This window comes from Chiloscyllium punctatum, chromosome 31, assembly GCF_047496795.1.
Source record: "Chiloscyllium punctatum isolate Juve2018m chromosome 31, sChiPun1.3, whole genome shotgun sequence".
Taxonomy (NCBI): domain Eukaryota; kingdom Metazoa; phylum Chordata; class Chondrichthyes; order Orectolobiformes; family Hemiscylliidae; genus Chiloscyllium; species Chiloscyllium punctatum.
The window spans coordinates 61,494,517-61,506,641 of record NC_092769.1 but is presented as its reverse complement, the minus strand read 5'-3'; the positions used below and the strand labels follow the sequence as shown (position 1 = coordinate 61,506,641).

At 42.4% G+C, this 12,125-nt stretch overlaps 7 non-coding genes across 7 annotated transcripts; all 7 read left to right on the top strand.

The window, feature by feature from the left end:
* Positions 1 to 1,308: 1,308 nt before the first annotated feature.
* On the top strand, positions 1,309 to 1,381 carry trnar-acg (transfer RNA arginine (anticodon ACG)). Its single transcript has one exon. It is a non-coding gene; the product is annotated as a tRNA-Arg (tRNA).
* A 1,705-nt stretch (positions 1,382 to 3,086) lies between these two features.
* On the top strand, positions 3,087 to 3,159 carry trnar-acg (transfer RNA arginine (anticodon ACG)). Its single transcript has one exon. It is a non-coding gene; the product is annotated as a tRNA-Arg (tRNA).
* Positions 3,160 to 4,864: 1,705 nt separating this feature from the next.
* trnar-acg (transfer RNA arginine (anticodon ACG)) lies at positions 4,865 to 4,937 on the top strand. The gene has a single exon. It is a non-coding gene; the product is annotated as a tRNA-Arg (tRNA).
* A 1,705-nt stretch (positions 4,938 to 6,642) lies between these two features.
* On the top strand, positions 6,643 to 6,715 carry trnar-acg (transfer RNA arginine (anticodon ACG)). The gene has a single exon. It is a non-coding gene; the product is annotated as a tRNA-Arg (tRNA).
* A 1,705-nt stretch (positions 6,716 to 8,420) lies between these two features.
* On the top strand, positions 8,421 to 8,493 carry trnar-acg (transfer RNA arginine (anticodon ACG)). Its single transcript has one exon. It is a non-coding gene; the product is annotated as a tRNA-Arg (tRNA).
* A 1,705-nt stretch (positions 8,494 to 10,198) lies between these two features.
* trnar-acg (transfer RNA arginine (anticodon ACG)) lies at positions 10,199 to 10,271 on the top strand. The gene has a single exon. It is a non-coding gene; the product is annotated as a tRNA-Arg (tRNA).
* A 1,705-nt stretch (positions 10,272 to 11,976) lies between these two features.
* trnar-acg (transfer RNA arginine (anticodon ACG)) lies at positions 11,977 to 12,049 on the top strand. Its single transcript has one exon. It is a non-coding gene; the product is annotated as a tRNA-Arg (tRNA).
* The last annotated feature ends 76 nt before the right edge of the window (positions 12,050 to 12,125 follow it).

Genomic DNA, 12,125 nt, shown 5'->3' with positions numbered 1-12,125 from the left:
CCACGATGCCATTGGACTGGATTGGACAATGTCAAAAATCACACAACACTAGGTTGTCGTCCAATAGGTTTATCTGAAAGTGCAAGAGTCCAGCGCCCCGCTCCTTCCTCAGGCAGCTAGTGTGAGAGAGTACATCGGACGCAGAATTTACAAGTAAAATATCAGAGTCATACAACTTCTGCGAACGTATTGAACAATCCTAGACAGCAAAATTGTTTTAAATTCTCGTCTGGGAAATGATCCTCAATATTTTACATTGGATTCTGGAGAATAATGTAATAATGGTCACTGCTTTATATTGGACTCTGGGGAACAATGTTCATTGTCGAGAGTGTGGTGCTGGAAAGGAACAGCATCCGAAGAGCAAGAGAATCGACGTTTCGGGCAAAAGCCGTTCATCAGGAATTACAGGGAATTCCTGTGTTGGGGCCTATTCCTGTGTTGTACTGTTCTCTTTCTTCTATTACCAATAAAGTAAACTTGAATGATCAAAATGATTTCAACCCAGATGTGGTTAATAGGTGAATCTGACTCTGACAGTGCCATGTAAATTTCTGTGGGTTTTGGGAATCAATTCAACTACTCAGCACAGTCTGAAAAGAAATCAAAAGCTTTGAAAAGTAAAGTTCACATCATTTCTAAACTTTCTAATTTTCTCTTCAAATCGGTTTTGTATCCTGGAATAAAATCAGAAATCAAACTGGTTCTGAGGAAACGTCCATAAGACAGAGGAGCAGAAATTATGCCACTCAGCCCATCGATTCTGCTCCGCCAATACGGCCGATAGGTTTTCCAATCCCATTTTCCCGCTTTCTCCCCCTAACCTTTGATTCCCTTGCTCCTCAATAACGTCTCTGTCTCTGTTTTAAATATAATCAATGGCCTGGCTTCCTCCAATGAGAGCCTTCAGGTGGCAATGAATTCCACAGATTCACCACATTCTGGCGAAAGAAGTTTCTCTTTATCTCCGGACCCGAACGTTAAAGTGTGATTTCATTCCACACATGCTGTCAGAGCAATTACCCAGCAATTTCTGACTTGGCTCCTGATTTCCAGCATCCGCAGTTGGCGTTTTTTTTGGTAACCTCGAAGTTTGTAAACTGACTTAGCGAAGACGTGATCTGAATGTGAGGTGTGCTCTTAGTTTTCGGTGAGATTCATCAGCTTTCAAAGTGAACGAGGTCAAGCAGTGAAACTGATGATCTTGCTGAATATTCAGCTTGTCGATTGACGATTGCCACTCATTTCATCATCAAGACCAAAGAATTGCAGAGGGGACTCGTCCTAACAAGTGACTTTTGAGCGTGCGGGCTAGTGGCGCAATGGATAACGCGTCTGACTACGGATCAGAAGATTGTAGGTTCGACTCCTACCTAGCTCGCGTGCGCTTGGAAATCACTTTAGCACACTCCTGTAAATTAACCTCAATGACAACGGAGGCGGATAACAAAAGGGCAATTTTCTCACATTAAACGAAAGAAAGTAATCAAGGAAAGCGGCAAAATAACAGATCAGCCAACAACACAGAATCAAATGAGTTAAGATGATGAGCAACGCAATTTTGATTCTGAAGGGTAAATGCCCTTTTCACTGAAAAGACATATTTCAGTCATTCCTGATGAAGGGCTTTTGCCCGAAACGTCGATTTCGCTGCTCGTTTGATGCTGCCTGAACTGCTGTGCTCTTCCAGCACCACTAATCCAGTATTTGGTTTTCAGCATCTGCAGTCATTGTTTTTACCATATTTCAATCTTTACCCAGTTCCCGCCGACATCAAACCACGATGCCATTGGACTGGATTGGACAATGTCAAAAATCACACAACACTAGGTTGTCGTCCAATAGGTTTATCTGAAAGTGCAAGAGTCCAGCGCCCCGCTCCTTCCTCAGGCAGCTAGTGTGAGAGAGTACATCGGACGCAGAATTTACAAGTAAAATATCAGAGTCATACAACTTCTGCGAACGTATTGAACAATCCTAGACAGCAAAATTGTTTTAAATTCTCGTCTGGGAAATGATCCTCAATATTTTACATTGGATTCTGGAGAATAATGTAATAATGGTCACTGCTTTATATTGGACTCTGGGGAACAATGTTCATTGTCGAGAGTGTGGTGCTGGAAAGGAACAGCATCCGAAGAGCAAGAGAATCGACGTTTCGGGCAAAAGCCGTTCATCAGGAATTACAGGGAATTCCTGTGTTGGGGCCTATTCCTGTGTTGTACTGTTCTCTTTCTTCTATTACCAATAAAGTAAACTTGAATGATCAAAATGATTTCAACCCAGATGTGGTTAATAGGTGAATCTGACTCTGACAGTGCCATGTAAATTTCTGTGGGTTTTGGGAATCAATTCAACTACTCAGCACAGTCTGAAAAGAAATCAAAAGCTTTGAAAAGTAAAGTTCACATCATTTCTAAACTTTCTAATTTTCTCTTCAAATCGGTTTTGTATCCTGGAATAAAATCAGAAATCAAACTGGTTCTGAGGAAACGTCCATAAGACAGAGGAGCAGAAATTATGCCACTCAGCCCATCGATTCTGCTCCGCCAATACGGCCGATAGGTTTTCCAATCCCATTTTCCCGCTTTCTCCCCCTAACCTTTGATTCCCTTGCTCCTCAATAACGTCTCTGTCTCTGTTTTAAATATAATCAATGGCCTGGCTTCCTCCAATGAGAGCCTTCAGGTGGCAATGAATTCCACAGATTCACCACATTCTGGCGAAAGAAGTTTCTCTTTATCTCCGGACCCGAACGTTAAAGTGTGATTTCATTCCACACATGCTGTCAGACCAATTACCCAGCAATTTCTGACTTGGCTCCTGATTTCCAGCATCCGCAGTTGGCGTTTTTTTTGGTAACCTCGAAGTTTGTAAACTGACTTAGCGAAGACGTGATCTGAATGTGAGGTGTGCTCTTAGTTTTCGGTGAAATTCATCAGCTTTCAAAGTGAACGAGGTCAAGCAGTGAAACTGATGATCTTGCTGAATATTCAGCTTGTCGATTGACGATTGCCACTCATTTCATCATCAAGACCAAAGAATTGCAGAGGGGACTCGTCCTAACAAGTGACTTTTGAGCGTGCGGGCTAGTGGCGCAATGGATAACGCGTCTGACTACGGATCAGAAGATTGTAGGTTCGACTCCTACCTAGCTCGCGTGCGCTTGGAAATCACTTTAGCACACTCCTGTAAATTAACCTCAATGACAACGGAGGCGGATAACAAAAGGGCAATTTTCTCACATTAAACGAAAGAAAGTAATCAAGGAAAGCGGCAAAATAACAGATCAGCCAACAACACAGAATCAAATGAGTTAAGATGATGAGCAACGCAATTTTGATTCTGAAGGGTAAATGCCCTTTTCACTGAAAAGACATATTTCAGTCATTCCTGATGAAGGGCTTTTGCCCGAAACGTCGATTTCGCTGCTCGTTTGATGCTGCCTGAACTGCTGTGCTCTTCCAGCACCACTAATCCAGTATTTGGTTTTCAGCATCTGCAGTCATTGTTTTTACCATATTTCAATCTTTACCCAGTTCCCGCCGACATCAAACCACGATGCCATTGGACTGGATTGGACAATGTCAAAAATCACACAACACTAGGTTGTCGTCCAATAGGTTTATCTGAAAGTGCAAGAGTCCAGCGCCCCGCTCCTTCCTCAGGCAGCTAGTGTGAGAGAGTACATCGGACGCAGAATTTACAAGTAAAATATCAGAGTCATACAACTTCTGCGAACGTATTGAACAATCCTAGACAGCAAAATTGTTTTAAATTCTCGTCTGGGAAATGATCCTCAATATTTTACATTGGATTCTGGAGAATAATGTAATAATGGTCACTGCTTTATATTGGACTCTGGGGAACAATGTTCATTGTCGAGAGTGTGGTGCTGGAAAGGAACAGCATCCGAAGAGCAAGAGAATCGACGTTTCGGGCAAAAGCCGTTCATCAGGAATTACAGGGAATTCCTGTGTTGGGGCCTATTCCTGTGTTGTACTGTTCTCTTTCTTCTATTACCAATAAAGTAAACTTGAATGATCAAAATGATTTCAACCCAGATGTGGTTAATAGGTGAATCTGACTCTGACAGTGCCATGTAAATTTCTGTGGGTTTTGGGAATCAATTCAACTACTCAGCACAGTCTGAAAAGAAATCAAAAGCTTTGAAAAGTAAAGTTCACATCATTTCTAAACTTTCTAATTTTCTCTTCAAATCGGTTTTGTATCCTGGAATAAAATCAGAAATCAAACTGGTTCTGAGGAAACGTCCATAAGACAGAGGAGCAGAAATTATGCCACTCAGCCCATCGATTCTGCTCCGCCAATACGGCCGATAGGTTTTCCAATCCCATTTTCCCGCTTTCTCCCCCTAACCTTTGATTCCCTTGCTCCTCAATAACGTCTCTGTCTCTGTTTTAAATATAATCAATGGCCTGGCTTCCTCCAATGAGAGCCTTCAGGTGGCAATGAATTCCACAGATTCACCACATTCTGGCGAAAGAAGTTTCTCTTTATCTCCGGACCCGAACGTTAAAGTGTGATTTCATTCCACACATGCTGTCAGAGCAATTACCCAGCAATTTCTGACTTGGCTCCTGATTTCCAGCATCCGCAGTTGGCGTTTTTTTTGGTAACCTCGAAGTTTGTAAACTGACTTAGCGAAGACGTGATCTGAATGTGAGGTGTGCTCTTAGTTTTCGGTGAAATTCATCAGCTTTCAAAGTGAACGAGGTCAAGCAGTGAAACTGATGATCTTGCTGAATATTCAGCTTGTCGATTGACGATTGCCACTCATTTCATCATCAAGACCAAAGAATTGCAGAGGGGACTCGTCCTAACAAGTGACTTTTGAGCGTGCGGGCTAGTGGCGCAATGGATAACGCGTCTGACTACGGATCAGAAGATTGTAGGTTCGACTCCTACCTAGCTCGCGTGCGCTTGGAAATCACTTTAGCACACTCCTGTAAATTAACCTCAATGACAACGGAGGCGGATAACAAAAGGGCAATTTTCTCACATTAAACGAAAGAAAGTAATCAAGGAAAGCGGCAAAATAACAGATCAGCCAACAACACAGAATCAAATGAGTTAAGATGATGAGCAACGCAATTTTGATTCTGAAGGGTAAATGCCCTTTTCACTGAAAAGACATATTTCAGTCATTCCTGATGAAGGGCTTTTGCCCGAAACGTCGATTTCGCTGCTCGTTTGATGCTGCCTGAACTGCTGTGCTCTTCCAGCACCACTAATCCAGTATTTGGTTTTCAGCATCTGCAGTCATTGTTTTTACCATATTTCAATCTTTACCCAGTTCCCGCCGACATCAAACCACGATGCCATTGGACTGGATTGGACAATGTCAAAAATCACACAACACTAGGTTGTCGTCCAATAGGTTTATCTGAAAGTGCAAGAGTCCAGCGCCCCGCTCCTTCCTCAGGCAGCTAGTGTGAGAGAGTACATCGGACGCAGAATTTACAAGTAAAATATCAGAGTCATACAACTTCTGCGAACGTATTGAACAATCCTAGACAGCAAAATTGTTTTAAATTCTCGTCTGGGAAATGATCCTCAATATTTTACATTGGATTCTGGAGAATAATGTAATAATGGTCACTGCTTTATATTGGACTCTGGGGAACAATGTTCATTGTCGAGAGTGTGGTGCTGGAAAGGAACAGCATCCGAAGAGCAAGAGAATCGACGTTTCGGGCAAAAGCCGTTCATCAGGAATTACAGGGAATTCCTGTGTTGGGGCCTATTCCTGTGTTGTACTGTTCTCTTTCTTCTATTACCAATAAAGTAAACTTGAATGATCAAAATGATTTCAACCCAGATGTGGTTAATAGGTGAATCTGACTCTGACAGTGCCATGTAAATTTCTGTGGGTTTTGGGAATCAATTCAACTACTCAGCACAGTCTGAAAAGAAATCAAAAGCTTTGAAAAGTAAAGTTCACATCATTTCTAAACTTTCTAATTTTCTCTTCAAATCGGTTTTGTATCCTGGAATAAAATCAGAAATCAAACTGGTTCTGAGGAAACGTCCATAAGACAGAGGAGCAGAAATTATGCCACTCAGCCCATCGATTCTGCTCCGCCAATACGGCCGATAGGTTTTCCAATCCCATTTTCCCGCTTTCTCCCCCTAACCTTTGATTCCCTTGCTCCTCAATAACGTCTCTGTCTCTGTTTTAAATATAATCAATGGCCTGGCTTCCTCCAATGAGAGCCTTCAGGTGGCAATGAATTCCACAGATTCACCACATTCTGGCGAAAGAAGTTTCTCTTTATCTCCGGACCCGAACGTTAAAGTGTGATTTCATTCCACACATGCTGTCAGACCAATTACCCAGCAATTTCTGACTTGGCTCCTGATTTCCAGCATCCGCAGTTGGCGTTTTTTTTGGTAACCTCGAAGTTTGTAAACTGACTTAGCGAAGACGTGATCTGAATGTGAGGTGTGCTCTTAGTTTTCGGTGAAATTCATCAGCTTTCAAAGTGAACGAGGTCAAGCAGTGAAACTGATGATCTTGCTGAATATTCAGCTTGTCTATTGACGATTGCCACTCATTTCATCATCAAGACCAAAGAATTGCAGAGGGGACTCGTCCTAACAAGTGACTTTTGAGCGTGCGGGCTAGTGGCGCAATGGATAACGCGTCTGACTACGGATCAGAAGATTGTAGGTTCGACTCCTACCTAGCTCGCGTGCGCTTGGAAATCACTTTAGCACACTCCTGTAAATTAACCTCAATGACAACGGAGGCGGATAACAAAAGGGCAATTTTCTCACATTAAACGAAAGAAAGTAATCAAGGAAAGCGGCAAAATAACAGATCAGCCAACAACACAGAATCAAATGAGTTAAGATGATGAGCAACGCAATTTTGATTCTGAAGGGTAAATGCCCTTTTCACTGAAAAGACATATTTCAGTCATTCCTGATGAAGGGCTTTTGCCCGAAACGTCGATTTCGCTGCTCGTTTGATGCTGCCTGAACTGCTGTGCTCTTCCAGCACCACTAATCCAGTATTTGGTTTTCAGCATCTGCAGTCATTGTTTTTACCATATTTCAATCTTTACCCAGTTCCCGCCGACATCAAACCACGATGCCATTGGACTGGATTGGACAATGTCAAAAATCACACAACACTAGGTTGTCGTCCAATAGGTTTATCTGAAAGTGCAAGAGTCCAGCGCCCCGCTCCTTCCTCAGGCAGCTAGTGTGAGAGAGTACATCGGACGCAGAATTTACAAGTAAAATATCAGAGTCATACAACTTCTGCGAACGTATTGAACAATCCTAGACAGCAAAATTGTTTTAAATTCTCGTCTGGGAAATGATCCTCAATATTTTACATTGGATTCTGGAGAATAATGTAATAATGGTCACTGCTTTATATTGGACTCTGGGGAACAATGTTCATTGTCGAGAGTGTGGTGCTGGAAAGGAACAGCATCCGAAGAGCAAGAGAATCGACGTTTCGGGCAAAAGCCGTTCATCAGGAATTACAGGGAATTCCTGTGTTGGGGCCTATTCCTGTGTTGTACTGTTCTCTTTCTTCTATTACCAATAAAGTAAACTTGAATGATCAAAATGATTTCAACCCAGATGTGGTTAATAGGTGAATCTGACTCTGACAGTGCCATGTAAATTTCTGTGGGTTTTGGGAATCAATTCAACTACTCAGCACAGTCTGAAAAGAAATCAAAAGCTTTGAAAAGTAAAGTTCACATCATTTCTAAACTTTCTAATTTTCTCTTCAAATCGGTTTTGTATCCTGGAATAAAATCAGAAATCAAACTGGTTCTGAGGAAACGTCCATAAGACAGAGGAGCAGAAATTATGCCACTCAGCCCATCGATTCTGCTCCGCCAATACGGCCGATAGGTTTTCCAATCCCATTTTCCCGCTTTCTCCCCCTAACCTTTGATTCCCTTGCTCCTCAATAACGTCTCTGTCTCTGTTTTAAATATAATCAATGGCCTGGCTTCCTCCAATGAGAGCCTTCAGGTGGCAATGAATTCCACAGATTCACCACATTCTGGCGAAAGAAGTTTCTCTTTATCTCCGGACCCGAACGTTAAAGTGTGATTTCATTCCACACATGCTGTCAGAGCAATTACCCAGCAATTTCTGACTTGGCTCCTGATTTCCAGCATCCGCAGTTGGCGTTTTTTTTGGTAACCTCGAAGTTTGTAAACTGACTTAGCGAAGACGTGATCTGAATGTGAGGTGTGCTCTTAGTTTTCGGTGAAATTCATCAGCTTTCAAAGTGAACGAGGTCAAGCAGTGAAACTGATGATCTTGCTGAATATTCAGCTTGTCGATTGACGATTGCCACTCATTTCATCATCAAGACCAAAGAATTGCAGAGGGGACTCGTCCTAACAAGTGACTTTTGAGCGTGCGGGCTAGTGGCGCAATGGATAACGCGTCTGACTACGGATCAGAAGATTGTAGGTTCGACTCCTACCTAGCTCGCGTGCGCTTGGAAATCACTTTAGCACACTCCTGTAAATTAACCTCAATGACAACGGAGGCGGATAACAAAAGGGCAATTTTCTCACATTAAACGAAAGAAAGTAATCAAGGAAAGCGGCAAAATAACAGATCAGCCAACAACACAGAATCAAATGAGTTAAGATGATGAGCAACGCAATTTTGATTCTGAAGGGTAAATGCCCTTTTCACTGAAAAGACATATTTCAGTCATTCCTGATGAAGGGCTTTTGCCCGAAACGTCGATTTCGCTGCTCGTTTGATGCTGCCTGAACTGCTGTGCTCTTCCAGCACCACTAATCCAGTATTTGGTTTTCAGCATCTGCAGTCATTGTTTTTACCATATTTCAATCTTTACCCAGTTCCCGCCGACATCAAACCACGATGCCATTGGACTGGATTGGACAATGTCAAAAATCACACAACACTAGGTTGTCGTCCAATAGGTTTATCTGAAAGTGCAAGAGTCCAGCGCCCCGCTCCTTCCTCAGGCAGCTAGTGTGAGAGAGTACATCGGACGCAGAATTTACAAGTAAAATATCAGAGTCATACAACTTCTGCGAACGTATTGAACAATCCTAGACAGCAAAATTGTTTTAAATTCTCGTCTGGGAAATGATCCTCAATATTTTACATTGGATTCTGGAGAATAATGTAATAATGGTCACTGCTTTATATTGGACTCTGGGGAACAATGTTCATTGTCGAGAGTGTGGTGCTGGAAAGGAACAGCATCCGAAGAGCAAGAGAATCGACGTTTCGGGCAAAAGCCGTTCATCAGGAATTACAGGGAATTCCTGTGTTGGGGCCTATTCCTGTGTTGTACTGTTCTCTTTCTTCTATTACCAATAAAGTAAACTTGAATGATCAAAATGATTTCAACCCAGATGTGGTTAATAGGTGAATCTGACTCTGACAGTGCCATGTAAATTTCTGTGGGTTTTGGGAATCAATTCAACTACTCAGCACAGTCTGAAAAGAAATCAAAAGCTTTGAAAAGTAAAGTTCACATCATTTCTAAACTTTCTAATTTTCTCTTCAAATCGGTTTTGTATCCTGGAATAAAATCAGAAATCAAACTGGTTCTGAGGAAACGTCCATAAGACAGAGGAGCAGAAATTATGCCACTCAGCCCATCGATTCTGCTCCGCCAATACGGCCGATAGGTTTTCCAATCCCATTTTCCCGCTTTCTCCCCCTAACCTTTGATTCCCTTGCTCCTCAATAACGTCTCTGTCTCTGTTTTAAATATAATCAATGGCCTGGCTTCCTCCAATGAGAGCCTTCAGGTGGCAATGAATTCCACAGATTCACCACATTCTGGCGAAAGAAGTTTCTCTTTATCTCCGGACCCGAACGTTAAAGTGTGATTTCATTCCACACATGCTGTCAGAGCAATTACCCAGCAATTTCTGACTTGGCTCCTGATTTCCAGCATCCGCAGTTGGCGTTTTTTTTGGTAACCTCGAAGTTTGTAAACTGACTTAGCGAAGACGTGATCTGAATGTGAGGTGTGCTCTTAGTTTTCGGTGAAATTCATCAGCTTTCAAAGTGAACGAGGTCAAGCAGTGAAACTGATGATCTTGCTGAATATTCAGCTTGTCGATTGACGATTGCCACTCATTTCATCATCAAGACCAAAGAATTGCAGAGGGGACTCGTCCTAACAAGTGACTTTTGAGCGTGCGGGCTAGTGGCGCAATGGATAACGCGTCTGACTACGGATCAGAAGATTGTAGGTTCGACTCCTACCTAGCTCGCGTGCGCTTGGAAATCACTTTAGCACACTCCTGTAAATTAACCTCAATGACAACGGAGGCGGATAACAAAAGGGCAATTTTCTCACATTAAACGAAAGAAAGTAATCAAGGAAAGCGGCAAAATAACAGATCAGCCAACAACACAGAATCAAATGAGTTAAGATGATGAGCAACGCAATTTTGATTCTGAAGGGTAAATGCCCTTTTCACTGAAAAGACATATTTCAGTCATTCCTGATGAAGGGCTTTTGCCCGAAACGTCGATTTCGCTGCTCGTTTGATGCTGCCTGAACTGCTGTGCTCTTCCAGCACCACTAATCCAGTATTTGGTTTTCAGCATCTGCAGTCATTGTTTTTACCATATTTCAATCTTTACCCAGTTCCCGCCGACATCAAACCACGATGCCATTGGACTGGATTGGACAATGTCAAAAATCACACAACACTAGGTTGTCGTCCAATAGGTTTATCTGAAAGTGCAAGAGTCCAGCGCCCCGCTCCTTCCTCAGGCAGCTAGTGTGAGAGAGTACATCGGACGCAGAATTTACAAGTAAAATATCAGAGTCATACAACTTCTGCGAACGTATTGAACAATCCTAGACAGCAAAATTGTTTTAAATTCTCGTCTGGGAAATGATCCTCAATATTTTACATTGGATTCTGGAGAATAATGTAATAATGGTCACTGCTTTATATTGGACTCTGGGGAACAATGTTCATTGTCGAGAGTGTGGTGCTGGAAAGGAACAGCATCCGAAGAGCAAGAGAATCGACGTTTCGGGCAAAAGCCGTTCATCAGGAATTACAGGGAATTCCTGTGTTGGGGCCTATTCCTGTGTTGTACTGTTCTCTTTCTTCTATTACCAATAAAGTAAACTTGAATGATCAAAATGATTTCAACCCAGATGTGGTTAATAGGTGAATCTGACTCTGACAGTGCCATGTAAATTTCTGTGGGTTTTGGGAATCAATTCAACTACTCAGCACAGTCTGAAAAGAAATCAAAAGCTTTGAAAAGTAAAGTTCACATCATTTCTAAACTTTCTAATTTTCTCTTCAAATCGGTTTTGTATCCTGGAATAAAATCAGAAATCAAACTGGTTCTGAGGAAACGTCCATAAGACAGAGGAGCAGAAATTATGCCACTCAGCCCATCGATTCTGCTCCGCCAATACGGCCGATAGGTTTTCCAATCCCATTTTCCCGCTTTCTCCCCCTAACCTTTGATTCCCTTGCTCCTCAATAACGTCTCTGTCTCTGTTTTAAATATAATCAATGGCCTGGCTTCCTCCAATGAGAGCCTTCAGGTGGCAATGAATTCCACAGATTCACCACATTCTGGCGAAAGAAGTTTCTCTTTATCTCCGGACCCGAACGTTAAAGTGTGATTTCATTCCACACATGCTGTCAGAGCAATTACCCAGCAATTTCTGACTTGGCTCCTGATTTCCAGCATCCGCAGTTGGCGTTTTTTTTGGTAACCTCGAAGTTTGTAAACTGACTTAGCGAAGACGTGATCTGAATGTGAGGTGTGCTCTTAGTTTTCGGTGAAATTCATCAGCTTTCAAAGTGAACGAGGTCAAGCAGTGAAACTGATGATCTTGCTGAATATTCAGCTTGTCGATTGACGATTGCCACTCATTTCATCATCAAGACCAAAGAATTGCAGAGGGGACTCGTCCTAACAAGTGACTTTTGAGCGTGCGGGCTAGTGGCGCAATGGATAACGCGTCTGACTACGGATCAGAAGATTGTAGGTTCGACTCCTACCTAGCTCGCGTGCGCTTGGAAATCACTTTAGCACACTCCTGTAAATTAACCTCAATGACAACGGAGGCGGATAACAAAAGGGCA